General features: G+C 41.5%; 1 protein-coding gene across 1 annotated transcript in view; it reads right to left on the reverse strand.

Annotated features, from left to right (window-relative positions):
- Positions 1-14,917, reverse strand: part of LOC149792147 (uncharacterized) — a 49,202-nt gene that overhangs the window by 2,893 nt on the left and 31,392 nt on the right. The window lies entirely within an intron of this gene.

Below are 14,917 nucleotides of genomic sequence, written 5' to 3' on the forward strand. Positions count from 1 at the left end.
CTTTAAATAAAATAAAATGTTATTGCAATAAACAACCGCACGCTTATATAGTCGATATCAAACTAGACAGTTCATTAAAACCCATTGGTCGTCAATAAGTGTAGCTATTGCAACCACTATTACTTAAGTATTATACATATTTATTTGTTCTGGATAATAATGTATTTTTATGGTTCGTACTGAAAACTCGTAAGAACAACTAATGGTGTCACAATTGCCACCTTGACATAATGTATGACTAAATCGTGATACATGAGCCATACCATAATTTCGAAAATTAAAATACTTTATTTCGCAGCTTTGTATAAGATATGGTCACATATGAACTATTCTGTATATGGGTGTATTCTACAATGTGTTCCTTTTTTTCTTTATTTCCAAACATTGTAACAGATAATGGAACGAAAGCAACGAAATTTAGTTCAATGTCAGTCTTGTTTGCAATTAGATTAGGTGTTTACGTTAGCAGTGTAGTGGGGCTATTGGGAGACAATGGGAATTAACATTGCAGACGCCCCTGGGCATGTATAGAGACAATACATATAGGGACAATGTGAAAATACATTACAGACCTCCTTGGGCCTGTATAGGGACAAGCTACACTGAGACATTTATAGGGACAATGGGAAAATGCAGTAAAAAACAGAGTGGGCCTGTATAGGGACAATGGAAAGATAGCGTCTGACGTCACGGTAGGGGAGATTGGTAAAAATGTGGCAACTAATTCATAATTCCAGAGTTCTGTGGCTGTCCGAGGGGTTATTGTAAGTCAGATGAGTGTCTCGCCCAAAATGGGGTTGTTGTTGTTGGGGTGGTGGCAGATTCCCGTTGTTCCCGTTAAAGTAGAATTTCAGGAAAAGATTGGAAAGACGGTAACAGATGCATCTACTCAAAAAAATGGTCCACAATTGTCTCCTTGTTGCAAACTCCAATTGGCAATGGCCACACCAATGACACAATATGCCACAAAGATTTGGCAGAAAAAGACGATTTGCGTGTTAGGCACACATTATCCAAAACACACCCACAAGGGTTGTTTTTGTAGATCTTGCAGAGAAGACCTGGGTGAAGGAGACGTCGCTGCAGTGGTAGCAATAGCTGAGTCTGTGTGAAAGGGCATGATGGTCATTTCTTTTTATAGTCGATGACTTGCGAAGCGTCGATCCAAGAATCATAACTGGAAGGTTATCCTTTAAAACGTACTTTGATTTCTTTGACACATCGGTTCTGCTTTCGATAATGTTTTCGATGTCGTACACATCGTCTCCTTTGTTGGTGACACGTTGTAACTCAGGCAAGAGAAGCGTTCATTTTAACACTTCTCCGTTCATGTCTTCCAACTTATAGCTGGCAGGTTGACGACCATGCACTCGTCCAGTGACAAGAAACAATTCGGTCGTCCAGTTGGGTAAGTAACCTTTGTCAAAAGTGCGTTTGGTTTTGCCAATGCGCACCCAATCTCCTACGGCCAACACTACAATTTTCTTGGAGGCAGACAACGTCGGAAATGTACCAAACAGGCGATCAGAAACCAGCACTACGTTGTCAGGAGTAAAATTTTGGGTTGGCACGTCCAATGCTTCGATGGTAAGGTTGGTTGTACGCTTGAACCAGGTGCGGTAAGTTGTCGATGTACTTGAGAGTGTGGTGATGCGTAAAATATTTCCAAATGCGTTCTTTCAAAGTAAATTGAAAACGTTCCAAGATACTGCTTTGGCTTCGGAATTATCGGTGGTGAAATTCGTTCTGGAAAGCTTGGTTCAGAATTTTTTTACCTTTGTCAGTTTGCCATCGAAGAGGGTGACGACCGCTTTGTTTACACAACTGTTCCATGGCTCGCACTAACTCGCTGCTCGATTTGGAAGTCAATAGCACGACCCAGGAAAATTTGAAAAAGACATCAATGACACAAAACAAATATTTTTAGCCTCAATTGTAGGTGGCCAAATGAGAGACATCGGCTAAATCGGCTTGCCATTGATGATCGATGCCTTCCACTTGGGTGCGACTTCTGGAAAACATTCGTCGAATGGGTTTGTGTAAAGTTTAGGTAGCTTGTTCTTGTAAACACTGTTGCACTTGAGGTAAACGGAAACTTTTCAGCCGGGTTTTGGCAGCACGATACAATTTCTGAACTCCTCCGTAACCTGAAGGATGGGATGGATCGTAGTAAATGTTGGCTAACACCACCTTCATTATTTTGTATGTTAATAAGTCACCCACTCTTCGCTGATGCTACTTTGGACGGGCGAAAGGGTGGTTTGGAAACAGATTTACTTGTCCGATGGGTCACGGGAGTAGAAGTCGAAGCTAGTGGTGGAGGTAGTAATGGAATGGTTTCGGTCTTCTTTTCTTTTTTCACTTCTAGTTTCCCTTCTTTCTTTTTTACTTCTATCGAAGGAGGAGTGGACATCATCTTTTTAACCCAAGCGTTAATTTCTTCTCGTTGATGTGTGGGGGAAGGGATCAACAAGGACGCTGCAATCTTACTAGAAATGGGAGCTGCTGACGATGTTTTGAAAAACTCGTATCTCTTCTTCCTTAGGCTTTATTTCGGTGACGTCTTTCATGACCACTGTGAAGGTAGTGGTGGTGGTAGTGGTGTAGATGATGAACTTTTCATCAAGGTCTTAATATCTTTCAGAGTGGGTAGAGCAGTTTCGTCGCAAGCTTTCTGGTGAAAGAGTTGCAGTCTTTGAAAGAGTTGTCCTTACTTTTGCGATTTCCCTGTTTCGGACAAATCGTGGCGATCCATTAACGACTGCAATTCATTTTGTAACTGTGACATCTCGGTCAAATTTGGATTGGAAAGCAAATGCGGGTTCGTTGTTCTTGCCAACGATGGTATTCCATCCATCGTTTGTAAGGCATTAAAGCTAGTTTTCGTCCTTCCATTCTCTTTCAAGGGTCACGTCTGAGATATTGGGACTCCGAGGTCCCTTTGATCTTGCTCCCACGAGTCCTCCCATCATGGTTCCCAATACTCCTTTCAGCTAAGGTCGTAACAATAGTGACAAAATTCCTCTACATTGGACCAACATCTTCTTTTGACGAATGGGGATTTTCTTTTGAACCATTTGGCGAAGAACGTGACGATGTTTGCCTAAGCATTGTTTCTGGTGTTTCGACAAAGGTATCGTACATTTCAAGACTTCTAATCAACATTCGCACACGGTATCGATGACATCTTTGAAGGCTGTTTGAATGAGTTTTTTTCGCATGGGTGGAGTAGCTTTGGACAGGACATACAACATGTCCCCATGTTTGACTAAACGAGGAGGTAGTCCTTTCCTTTTCTTTGCTTTGGGTTTAGAAGAGGGATGTTTTCTGGGGGTGACATCTGATACACATGCTTTATCTAAGACCTTTTTTATACTGATTATTTCTACGTCGTATCAACTTGATGACATGCATCACAAGTTGTGGACGGGTTCGCAACGGACTAAATCGAGTCATTTCTTGCTGGTCAAATCCACTAAACTCTGTAAAATACCCAATATCTCTTGGACTTTGATTCTGGGAGAAGATACTTTGTGAGCAGCCGCCACTACAGCTAAAGAGGAGGAGGAGGAGTGTGTCACCAATGAAGGACAAGTTCTTGGAGACACGGGCTTCCATGGTGTCATCAACTGAGACGTGGATGAACCTGAGGCTACCGGAGACGAGGTCACCATCGCTGCAGGACGTGGTTTGCGAATGTAAGGGTGCGTGCTGGCCGAAATGCCTCTGTTGCGCATAGAAGCTGTTTTCTGAGAGCTTTTCTTTTTCTGGGGACTTCTTTGTTTTTTTTCTGTGGGCTTTTCTTTTTCTTGGGTTGTAACCTGGTCTTGACACCGTTGATCTTTTTCTTCTTCCGGCTTCGTTTGGCTTTTTTGGGAGTGGCTTTCTTCGTGGGGAGAACTTTGGGACCATTATGATCCCATTTTAAGAGGGAGCGAATGATGACACCTCCTGGAGTCCCACTCCGTCCAGGTTTTAAAATGATTTGCTTTTTTGTTTCAGTGTCGATGTGGGGATCGGCCAGTTGAGTTAAGGCTATTTTGTTTCTATCAGAACACCTTTTGGTTTGATGAGGAATGTGAATGATGCCTTGCAGTAATTGACGCGCTGTCACCGTAAACTATTGTAAGACTTCTTTGAGACTGGCTTCTAAGACACAAGCACGTATTTGTGGATTGTTTCGCGACTGATGTCATAGAAGGCACGAATCAATTTGACGGGAATATGAGACTGAATGGGGTGTCACGTTGACGCTGTGTGAGACAGACGAAAAGTGTTCGAGGTTTTTATAGATTGTTTTGGTTAATTCTAGGACGGAGACATGTACAGGACAGGCCCTCCGTCTTGACACCAATGGTGAAACAAATGAGTACGAAACCGCAAATAATCGGGGTAATGGGTTTCAAATCGACGAGTAGATAGGTGTATGGAGTTTGAGTGGCATCGTCGTATGCAATAATTAGCCAAGGCGTTCCTAACTGTTTGGCTAAGACTTGCACTTGCGATTTATATCTAGTGCTTTTAAACATGACCAAGTAATGAGCATTGAGACTGATGGTGCGATGGACTTTACTTTGTTGAAACAAAGTTTGATTAATGTAAATGACACTGGCATTACGATGATATCCTTTGCGCGTAAACCAAAGTTTAATTTCTTCTTTTTCTCCTAACATGTCGTCGAAAATGACCAGGTGGGTGTGACGAGGGTCAGACACGATTCAGTCGACTTTGATAGGAATGCCTTCCACAAACACGATGGAATCGCATTGACTTTATCCAAGAGACTGTACGCCGATTGCCATTTTTTGTAACACCACATGAATTGTTGAGGTGGACGATCAATCAAATGATGTTTATGTTCGATCAAACGTTTGACAAATTCGGTTTTGCCTGAACCGCTATGTCCAGCAATGAGCATGTTAAAGGGATGGCGAATATACAAAGCCTCCCAACTGGCACAATCAAAGTGCTCGTCGATGATTTTGAAAGTGGAGGAAGAGGGAGCAGAGACAGCAGAGGTAGCCATAGCGCAAGGAATGTCACGTGTGACATGAAGACATACAAGACAATAGTTTTTATACTTTTTCAGGACTCGTTTATTGATTTTTAGAAAATAAACACGAAATACTAAATTACATAAAAGACAAAGGGTTAAGTACAACGATAAAATGCACATCAAAACGATCAAGGTAGAATAGAAACAAGTTTCTGTTCAACACGTTTTGGGTAACCAAGATGTCGTACGGATAATGTGTAATGTTCTTACAGACTCTAAATGGGGTAATGTTACACAAGTGTCCTACAGGAAGGGTCTTTCGGGAATATCCACGACAGTCCTGTCCTGAAGGAATTTGTTGTGTTCGGTCACGGGTTGTTCTGGCACTGTCTCTAAAACAGGTTTAAAAGTGACTTTTTCCTAGGACGTTGAAATGGAGGATCCCATCTCTTGATCATAATTGGCTATTTCTTGAGTATAAGCCTCAAAAGCCCAATTTTTCCAGTCACATACATCTGTCCAGTGAGGGTGTAAATCACAAGCTACATACACATCGTCATATACCTCTTCGGTACCTAAATGTTGACAATGCTTTTATTCCCGTAGAGGTCGAGAAGTATCTAGATGAAAAAGCATTTAAAGGAACCACTTTCATGTTTTATTAGGTCGTAAGTACTGTTGGTAAAGAATGCACAAGGATTCGGCTGGTAAACGAAATCCAAGAAAACAAGTCACTAGAACATACACCACACGGCGACCCCAATTTAATGAACACAGTTTTCGGAATAAGGGTTGGTAATCTTCCATTGTTTGAATAGTGTCATTGATTTCCTTCCACGGAATCTGTTCAATCAGTTTTGATAAAAACAGTGGCATGGCAGCCTGTTTGTATACCCTCTTTTTTCGGAAACAATAAATGTACTTTCTGCCCAGAGATACTCGTTCTACAGGAGGGAATCTAAATGCTCCAAGCATTAACCAAGAGTTCACAGTTCGTTCAGAAGTTTCCTCTTCCACTAAGTTGACGTTGCGTAAAAGATTCTGGTAACTCTCCAACTCTTCTTCTGGAATTCGCTGCAGTAGGTGTATCTCCAAGTAACGAAAATCATGAACATGCCGATCATTCTCGGCCTCGAAGTGTTTAACAAGGTCTGACCACTGGAACAATTTCTCATGAGTCAGTCCTCTTATAGCATTCAGGAACCAGTGGTTCAAACATCGATGACGTAACGGATGCAATTGTTCCTTACATTTGACTTGTATTTTGACCAGTTCTCGGTAAATGCGTTGTCTCAACTTCATTGGCAAACCACGAATGTTGTCTTCTAAAGTATCCATAATCATGTGATACTAAAGTCTCTTTTGTCGGAGATAATAAATGTACTGTCTGCAAAGAGATGATTTTACTCCAGTAGATAATCTAAATAGTTTAGTGTCACTGACTTGCACATCACAGTTCGTTCAGAAGTTTCCTCTTTCACTAAGAATTTGGTAACTCTCTAACTCTTCCTCTGGAATTCGTTTCAGTTAAGTCTACCTTGTAGCAAATAGAAGCACCAACAACAAACCAATCCTTTGAACCAATGGGTAGTTGATGAATGTCTGACCACTAGAACACTTTCTCATGAATCAGTCCTCTTATAGCATTCAGGTACCAGTGGTTTAAACATCGGTGACGTAACGGAGGCAATTGTTCTTTACGTTTGACTTGTATTTTGACCATTTCTCGGTAAATGTGTTCTCTCAACTCCACAGGCAAACCACGAATGTTCTCTTGTAAAGTATCCATTCAGGGATTACTGATATCGTCCCACTAAAGGTAAATAGTGACAATTCGGTGACAATCGATCATGCTCCAGGTAGGTTGAACTGAAGCACTTCACTTTATCCCCTTCGCCCAAGTAGAAAATCCGGCTCTGGCTAATTCTTCAGGGGTCGGTCCTCCCATATATTTAGGCCAGTTTCCTTTGAACGATTGAAAACGATTTCAAAGTTGCAGTATTCAGGCAAACACAAAGTGAACGAATATTCGTTGTTCACAGGTTCGTTTCGATGAGGGTAGGGTGACATCGACAGCAGTTTGCTCAGGGCTGGATGGCATCCGTAAGGTGGTAGACGTGAAGGTGAACATCCACAATGAAAACCAGTAAAGAGTCCACGATGACGAGTGATATCGCTTTCGCATCTGTCAGGTTTGACACGCACAGCATCAATTTCTATGGTAGGTGTAGTAGTAGTAGTAGTGAGAACAAAGTTCCCATGTATCACTGAGGTCACAGCGTACAGCATCACTCCATGGTAGGTGTAGTGGTAGTAGGAGTGAGAACAAAGTTCCCATGCATCACTGAAGTCACAGCGTACAACATCGCTCTCATCGCAAGACAAAGGCTCGTACCCTGCTACGCAATTACAATGGTAACCGCATGGACACTTACAGTTTTCTTCCGGACATTTTCATTCATTGCTAGTTACACTAGGGGGAGCTATACAAAAATGTACAATCCCCGAACTTGAATGATGTCTCTTTTAAAGGATTCATCTTGTTCGCTTGGTCTTGGTAGTCACAGTGAACTATCGATCTAGCATATTGTCTCTTTTTATACTATTCGCAATGAAGTCTTAAGCTTGTACATCGTTCTTTTTTATGTCTAGTTTTGGAAATCTTCCTATTTTTCTTCCTGGACAACGGTACTACCTTCTGGAAGGTACCGTCATAATTTTTACCGTAGTGTAATGGGTGGAAAGGCCACAGATTTTTTGTTGTTGTTGTTGTGGGGTTTAACGCCATTTTTCAGCACACGATAGGCTATGCATGGCGGCCAGTATTAATGGTGGAGGAAGAACCCGGGAAAACCCGGGAAAGAACCACCGACCCACGAGAAGCTACTGGCAAGTTTTCTCACACCTACATTGGCTGAATCCGAGACTCGAACCGGCGCAGACAGAGGTGAGATGGCAGTGATCCGTAACGGAGAGCGCTTTAGACCACTCGGCCACTCGGGGCCCCTGGAAAGGCCACAGAATGGTAAGGACAGTGCGGAGACCATCAAGTATGTTCCAGAATAGCTGAATCTTTATAGATACATAGATCCATTCGTAACTTCAGGCCACAACTGAAACACTGTACATCGTATCCCAATCCAGTCGATGGTCCCAAGCAGACAAATCCTATTCTAGCTAAAACATTCGAAGTAGGTAATCCTTCCTTATCCGTGGACCATTTTTGAAACATTTCCAATCGACGGGCACAATCACAATAGTCAGGCAAGAAGATCGGAAAATGGTAAGGTTCGAAATTGGAGTTCTCACTGGGTCTCTCACTCGATTCTTGCTGTGGTGAAGTCATCCTTCTTGTTGGTGGCTCTCCTCTTACAACCAATTTTTTTATACAGACATGTCCATACGGCAACGTGAAGTGGTTGGGAAAACGCACTTGCTTCTGGTACACGATTTGATACACTTTTTCCAAGGGTCGATTACGATTTGGTGAGTGGGTAAACGTACAATCGTGTTCGGTTGGTAGGTGGTCACTTTAAAGTTTCCATCCTCTCCATACTGCAAGGCTTCTTTCAATACTCCAAAGTTTACGACTCTACCAGTGCGATAATTGAGAGTCAATCCTTTCACGTCACACTCGGTGTGCACCTCTTGTTTGTCTCGATATTCGTAGCAGTACGTTTAAAGACCGCCATTAACCAAACTTAAAATCCTCTCGTCCGGGTGTTTGTCTGTCCAGGCTCCTAAACGGTCTCCTTCAGTGTCAGAGTGACGTTTACCCGGGCGATCGATGCAGATGCAACTGTCCGTGTCAAAGTACAGGACGCGATCCCTTAACAGTTCTAAAGCATTATACAACTTTAAGCGAGCATATGCTGTCACGTAAGCCGCAATGATGACATTTCCAAATTCGTCGGCTTGTACAAAGTCCAGATCTTCTTCGTAAATGACTAAGATCAAATCATCACCAACGACGTCCACGTGTTTCATGTATTTGGTTTTGTTGTGAATCATTTGAAAGTAGCGTGAAGGTTCTGTCAAATACTCTGTCTTGGGTAAACATGGCCATTGTACCATTTTGCCCCACAAGCAATTTAACATCACTTTGGCAAACGATTGCCTGTCTTCGTTTTTCTCGATGTGGTCTAAAGTGATGTCTTCTTGTTCCCAATATTTCTCTGTAAATGTGTTTTCGTCTTCGGGGGTGTGACACCAGGAAGGATAGCCAGTGGCTTCTTGTTTCAGTTTCAAAAAGGCATCCACGTAGTCTGCGAAAATGCCTTTCTGAGTTTGGTCACCCTTGTGGTATTTTTAAGACTTGGGAACGTGGTAAATTTCGTACACTTCTAACAGTTGGTATCCCATGTTCAGGGCTTTAAACAATTCCACGCTGACCCACGTTCCCGTCAAGACGCGTTCTTCCTGTGTGTGCTGACAAGGTTGATCTTGGTTACACGTTTTGGCACAAGTACGGCACAAGGGAAACATCAGTTTGCCTTGGGAATGGTGGGGTAACACAGGATGGTACAAGTCAGTGGGAGGTAAAACTTTGCACTTGATGAAGATTTTGTATTGTCGAGTGTGGTCCAGGTCAATGTGTTCCGTCAGCAATTGCGGGTGCCACTTACTGTTCTAACTTCAAGCGTCGCTGGTACAAGTCTTCCATGGTTCGTTGTAAAAACTGATTTTTAGTGCCACGTTCAGGGTAACAGACGGGACATCCGTGAAATAAGCAACCGTTAAACTCGTGCACAATCTTGGATTTTTCTAAGTCCCAGCCATCTACCGAATACGTTCCGATGGTCGTTTCGCCTCCTCCGTTGCGGACGTGCTGAATCCATTTGCATTCATTGTCGCACAAGTAATGTAACCAACGTAGGGCTTTGACAGAGTATTAACGTTTGACAAAGTTGGTCGTTTGAGGACTGATGATAGCCAGGGTGATTTTGTGCATGAATCGTTGACAGTACACTAAGGAACATGCTTTGGCAATAGTGCTTGCTTCTTTCAAAGGATCGACCCCTCCGTGTTCTATGAATAGTTCTCGAAATTTCCCACAACCACGCCGTAAAATGTACACGTCGGAACGACAATACTTGAACATTTCTTCCTGAAAGTCGAAAGGGTCTGAGGCGTGAGCCTGGTACCAAGCGTTAAAAGCTTCTCTCTGTTCGGTACGCATGTTGTCGGGGTCGTAATTGTGAGACTCAGGCAAATGGGACAGTACAGCATGTTGATTGGCTTCGGTATTGAAAAAGTGTGGAAAGTAGCCTTTGGCCATTTCTGTCATTCCAAACGTTTTAGGCATTCGACTCAAAGGCATCGCCAAATAGCTCATCGAATCTTTAAACTGTACTTGTCCCACTTGCATGGAAATGATTTTGGCTCCGTTCAAAGTCACTTGTAGTACGTTCGACGCCATATTCCGTATAGTATCTGAGAAGAAACTGTCTATCGTATCCAGATAAATTTTGACTAATGACTGTGGCAAGGCTATGACAATCTCCGTAACGTTCAATGTCTCGTCGATGGGGTCTAAGATCCATCGGGCAAAATTGGCCTGCGTGTTCGATCCCCGAAAGATTTTTTTCACGCAGAAATTGCCTTTCTTCTTGTGGTCATCATCTTCATGTTAGGGCTGGTATTTTTTAATGTAGCATTGGTGTTATATGTCCACGATTTGGTGACAAATGTGACATCGTTTCTTTCCTGAACATACGCGTGCCTTGGCCTTATTGGCAAGTATGCCTTGTCCGCACGAAGAACACAATCTCAGCAGTTGACAAGCACATTTCTGCTGTGAACCTTGTGTCTTTAGATGTTGTTGGTAACAGTCAGGGCTGACACAAGTGCGCAGACATGCAGGGCAATGTACTCGTTCGTGTCCTTTGTCAAGATAGGGATGAGAGGCCAAACATCCTGAGCATTTCGAACCACAATGCTTGTGTTGCTCTTGATAGTTATAGACATAGTAACTTTTCTCACAGTAATAACTGTATTCCAAGAATGCGGTGATACTGGTAATGACATCGAAGTGTTCATCGTGATGATAGACGTGAATGTATTTTCCATCCTTAAAATCTTTGCCTCGAAACAACAGAGATCCGCGCATTTCTTGAGGGTGCATTTTTAAGGTGTAGCGTGGAGCTAGGACATCTTGCAATTTTGTGTTTCAGGAACGCCACAGGGTGTGTCTTTGGACAGACGAGCTTGTTGTAACAGGAGTTCTGCTTCACTTCGTTGTTTGGCTCGGTCCGAATGTTCTCCCAGACCCTTTTCCATTCTACCGTGTCGTTCTTTTTGGCATACGTCCGTCCCACCACGATGGCACGGGCTAAACACATCTGGTCGTGAGAGTTGTTAATTTGGACGACACTACACTTAATGCTGCGAAGGTCGTCCACCAATAACACCTTTCTGCGTTTTCCGGTCCCCTTGGGAAGAGACACGTGAGTCATGAACAGTGTCGCTTTTCCATCGGTGATGTGAAATTGGTGGTTGGATTGTTGCACGTGTTGTATCTTGTCCATGACTTTTGAAGGTGTCAGTTCTGATGGGTTGCTAAACTCGATCCAAACAGGGGATTTCAATCTGTCGTGATGAATGGCAACTCTCAAGCGATCGTCTTCTTTGGCTTGATATTGTGTTTCAGTGTGGTTAACAAAGAATCCCACACCTCGGTGATGAAGCCCTCTGCTTTCTCTAGTGTTACGTCGGACTTGAAATCTTTAAACTTCACTGTGTACGTGTTGTAAGCCGTGGTTCTAAATTTTCTAGAGGACCGCTTTTCTGTCTCTCGAATGTGGTAGTACTTTTCAGGGTTTACTAATGGTGCTGAACTGGTTTAGACTCTCTTGGTCTGGATTCTGGTTCACTCATGTCATCTTCAAAATCACTGGCATGAATTTGTGCCAAGACTTCAACTACTGTACGAGGCGATACATCAAGTTTCTGCCTCTTACTTTCTTCTTTCTTCAAACACCATGGACCACTTTATATCCATGGCAGACCAGCGTATATATAAAGGGTATGTAGTTTGCCTTTCCATATTCATTTCACTCTCAAACAGAGCAGAACGAAGGAAGAGCCTACACAGATTGAATTTCTGATCAGAGCTTTGTGAGGTGTCATTAGAAATTTTTTTTTTCAGAAAAGCCGACGGACTACTCTCCCACCTTTCGAGATAAAAGTCAAGATACTTGATATATCTGTAAGATGAAAGGGCATTGGTCTTCAGAGTGCCCAGACCTTCTTAAAAGCAAAACAGGTGCTAGAACAGACAAAAGTCAAGATACCTGTTATCATTGTCAAGGAAAAGGACATTGGTCTTCAGATTGCCTACAAAACAACAGAAGCAAGAAGGAGAAGAGAGGGATTCTGGAGAGGAAGAAGAGGCAGCATCCCCCAAGGAAGAACCCAGACAAGCGCAGAAAGAGAAAAATGAGAAGAAAAGATAGGGAAAAAGTGAGGAAGAAGTGGAGGAAAAAAACGTGAAAGTAAAGAAATTAAAAATACAGAGTAAAGACAGACACAGAAGAAGCCTAAGCACGTTTTAAAGTGTTATGTTGTGAATTGGATTGTACACTTTGTTACAGAATATACAAGGTATAAAACGTAAGTGTCTATTGGTTTTGATTTTTAGAATAAGAACCTACACTCACGCACTCACATACGTACATGATGGGTTTAAAAGGGTTTTTTGAGTCTTTTTATGTTAATTATGTTTTACATAACATTAATTATGTTGACAATTGAAATAATTTCTCTTTTCGAGAGAAATGAGTGGCACTGAAAAGGGCCTTTGGGTATTTGTTTGTTTAAACAACAAACACAGGAATGGGAACCAATCAGCTTTAACTGCCTTAAGCCTTTGCCACGGCGAAGGCATACTTCTGATCTGCCTCCTGTCGATGATGATTTGGTATAAATCACTAATTGTGGTACGGCAGGCGTAGTCACAGAGTTGTGTTGTTTAGCTCGGGAATGTCTTTTCCTCTTCGGTCGTAATAAAGAAGTCTGATACATTTGTTTCAGACTTCTTAGCTCTGCTAAAATGTCTAAACGTACCGCGACCGTTGACTTTCACTACCTTGTTTCTTAGCTGCTTCTTCTTCCTGTCGTTTCGTTCTTGCTTCTTCTTATTGATGTTGTTGCTGAAGGAATAATGCTTGTTCTGCTTCCTTTTGCTGCTGTAAAAATTTCTCCAATTCTTCTTTCTGTCTCTGTTCAAAATTCTCCACGTGTGGTAAAGAAGGAAAAGGTGGTAAAGGTACCGGTTCGGGAACAAATTATTGCGAAAGAAAATCGACAAAATCCTAATTAAATTTAACCACTTCTGGAAGTAGGTGGGAGAGTTATTTAGATATTTAAATCTGTTCAATATATTGGACTTTTGTATTCGACTCAGGTTAGGTAGAACTAATCTTCCTTTGTCCTTCAGTCTGCATACATGGTGTTTCTTTAGAAGGTGGATTTTGTTGTCCCAAATAAAGCCCAGTATTTTCCTTTTAGTGTTATTAATCATTGCTTCTGTTAATAGAATCGAGCTCAATTTATATTTCAATTGGCTATACATGTAGGTTTTAGCTACCTGTATGCGGTCCATGAGGATTATTTTCGTATGCAGCCAAGTTTCTATTTGTGTTTCAATCTTGATTAATAACTCACTGTAGTTTTTTTTTAGTAGAGTTCATTCCATACGTTATTCCTATTGCTTTTACTTGTTTCTTAATCAGGTTGTGGGTAAACCTGGGTGGTTGCCCCTCCAGTAGCCTATTAGTAAAATCTCTGTCTTGTCGTGATTAATAGCTGAACCAGAGGCGTTCCCAAATTTGTGAATTCGTGTTGTAAATGTTTGATGGACGAACCATCTCTGGTGAAGTTCGTGCAGTCATCTGCATGTAATATAGTTTTTAAATCTCTTTTCATATTTGGTATTTTTATTACCTGAATGTTGTTATTTTGATTGATATTCATGTCCAAGGATTCTATAGCTATTACATATATGAGCATAGACGGGGGACAGCCCTGTCTAACTAACCTAAGTATACTTATTTCTTTTCAGAGGTATCCATTTACTATTATTTACCATTATTTTAGAACTTATATTATTGTACATGGCTTTTACCCATTTTATCATGTTAGGTCCAAAGTCACACTTTTCTAATGTTTTGAAAATGAAGTCAAGTTCTATTCGGGCAAAAGCTTTTCTTTATGAATATATACATGACTCCCTTTTCTCCTTTAATGTTTAATAATTCAATTATAGCACTTAAAGCATTATTCATAATATTTTTCCACTTCCCCGCACAGCTTTGATTTATGTCAATAAGTTTATTTATACAATTCTTTATTCTATCAAATATTTTTTTTTTGCTTAGGATTTTGCAATCATTGTTTAGCAAATTTATTGGTCTCTAGGTTTTTAAGAATCATTTTTTCTTCCTTCCCTTTGTATATTAGAGTAATTTTTCCTTCCCTTAGTGTTTTCGACATCTCCTCTTTAAAAAGTATATTATTATTTAATAGTTCTAAAAAATCTATTAATTCATACTTAAATGTCTTATCAAATTCTTAGTTTCCGTCATGTTTGAAAACTGCGTCGCATGGATTGACTGCGCAAAGACGCTAGCGCCTCTATATAGGGAATGTAACGTCAGACACAGCTCTCTTCGGATTGGACGACTGACTCCGTGATGTGACTGAATTTTGTAACGTGTGTTTGGATTGGTGAATGAACTCAATCCGTTTCGATTCTCTTTCCTCTATAAATAACCGCAGTTCGCTGCATTCCTTCACCTGTTCTCGTCACAAGATGTGGACCAACGTAGAATCCTCTGCTCTCGTATCTCCAATGCTGTTCCGTACGGACTTACCCATGTATGTTAGATCATCGTGGACCATTGTCAGGATGACGGATACAAG

This window comes from Sinohyriopsis cumingii, chromosome 9 (genome assembly GCF_028554795.1).
Source record: "Sinohyriopsis cumingii isolate HCF-2022 chromosome 9, ASM2855479v2, whole genome shotgun sequence".
Lineage (NCBI taxonomy): Eukaryota > Metazoa > Mollusca > Bivalvia > Unionida > Unionidae > Sinohyriopsis > Sinohyriopsis cumingii.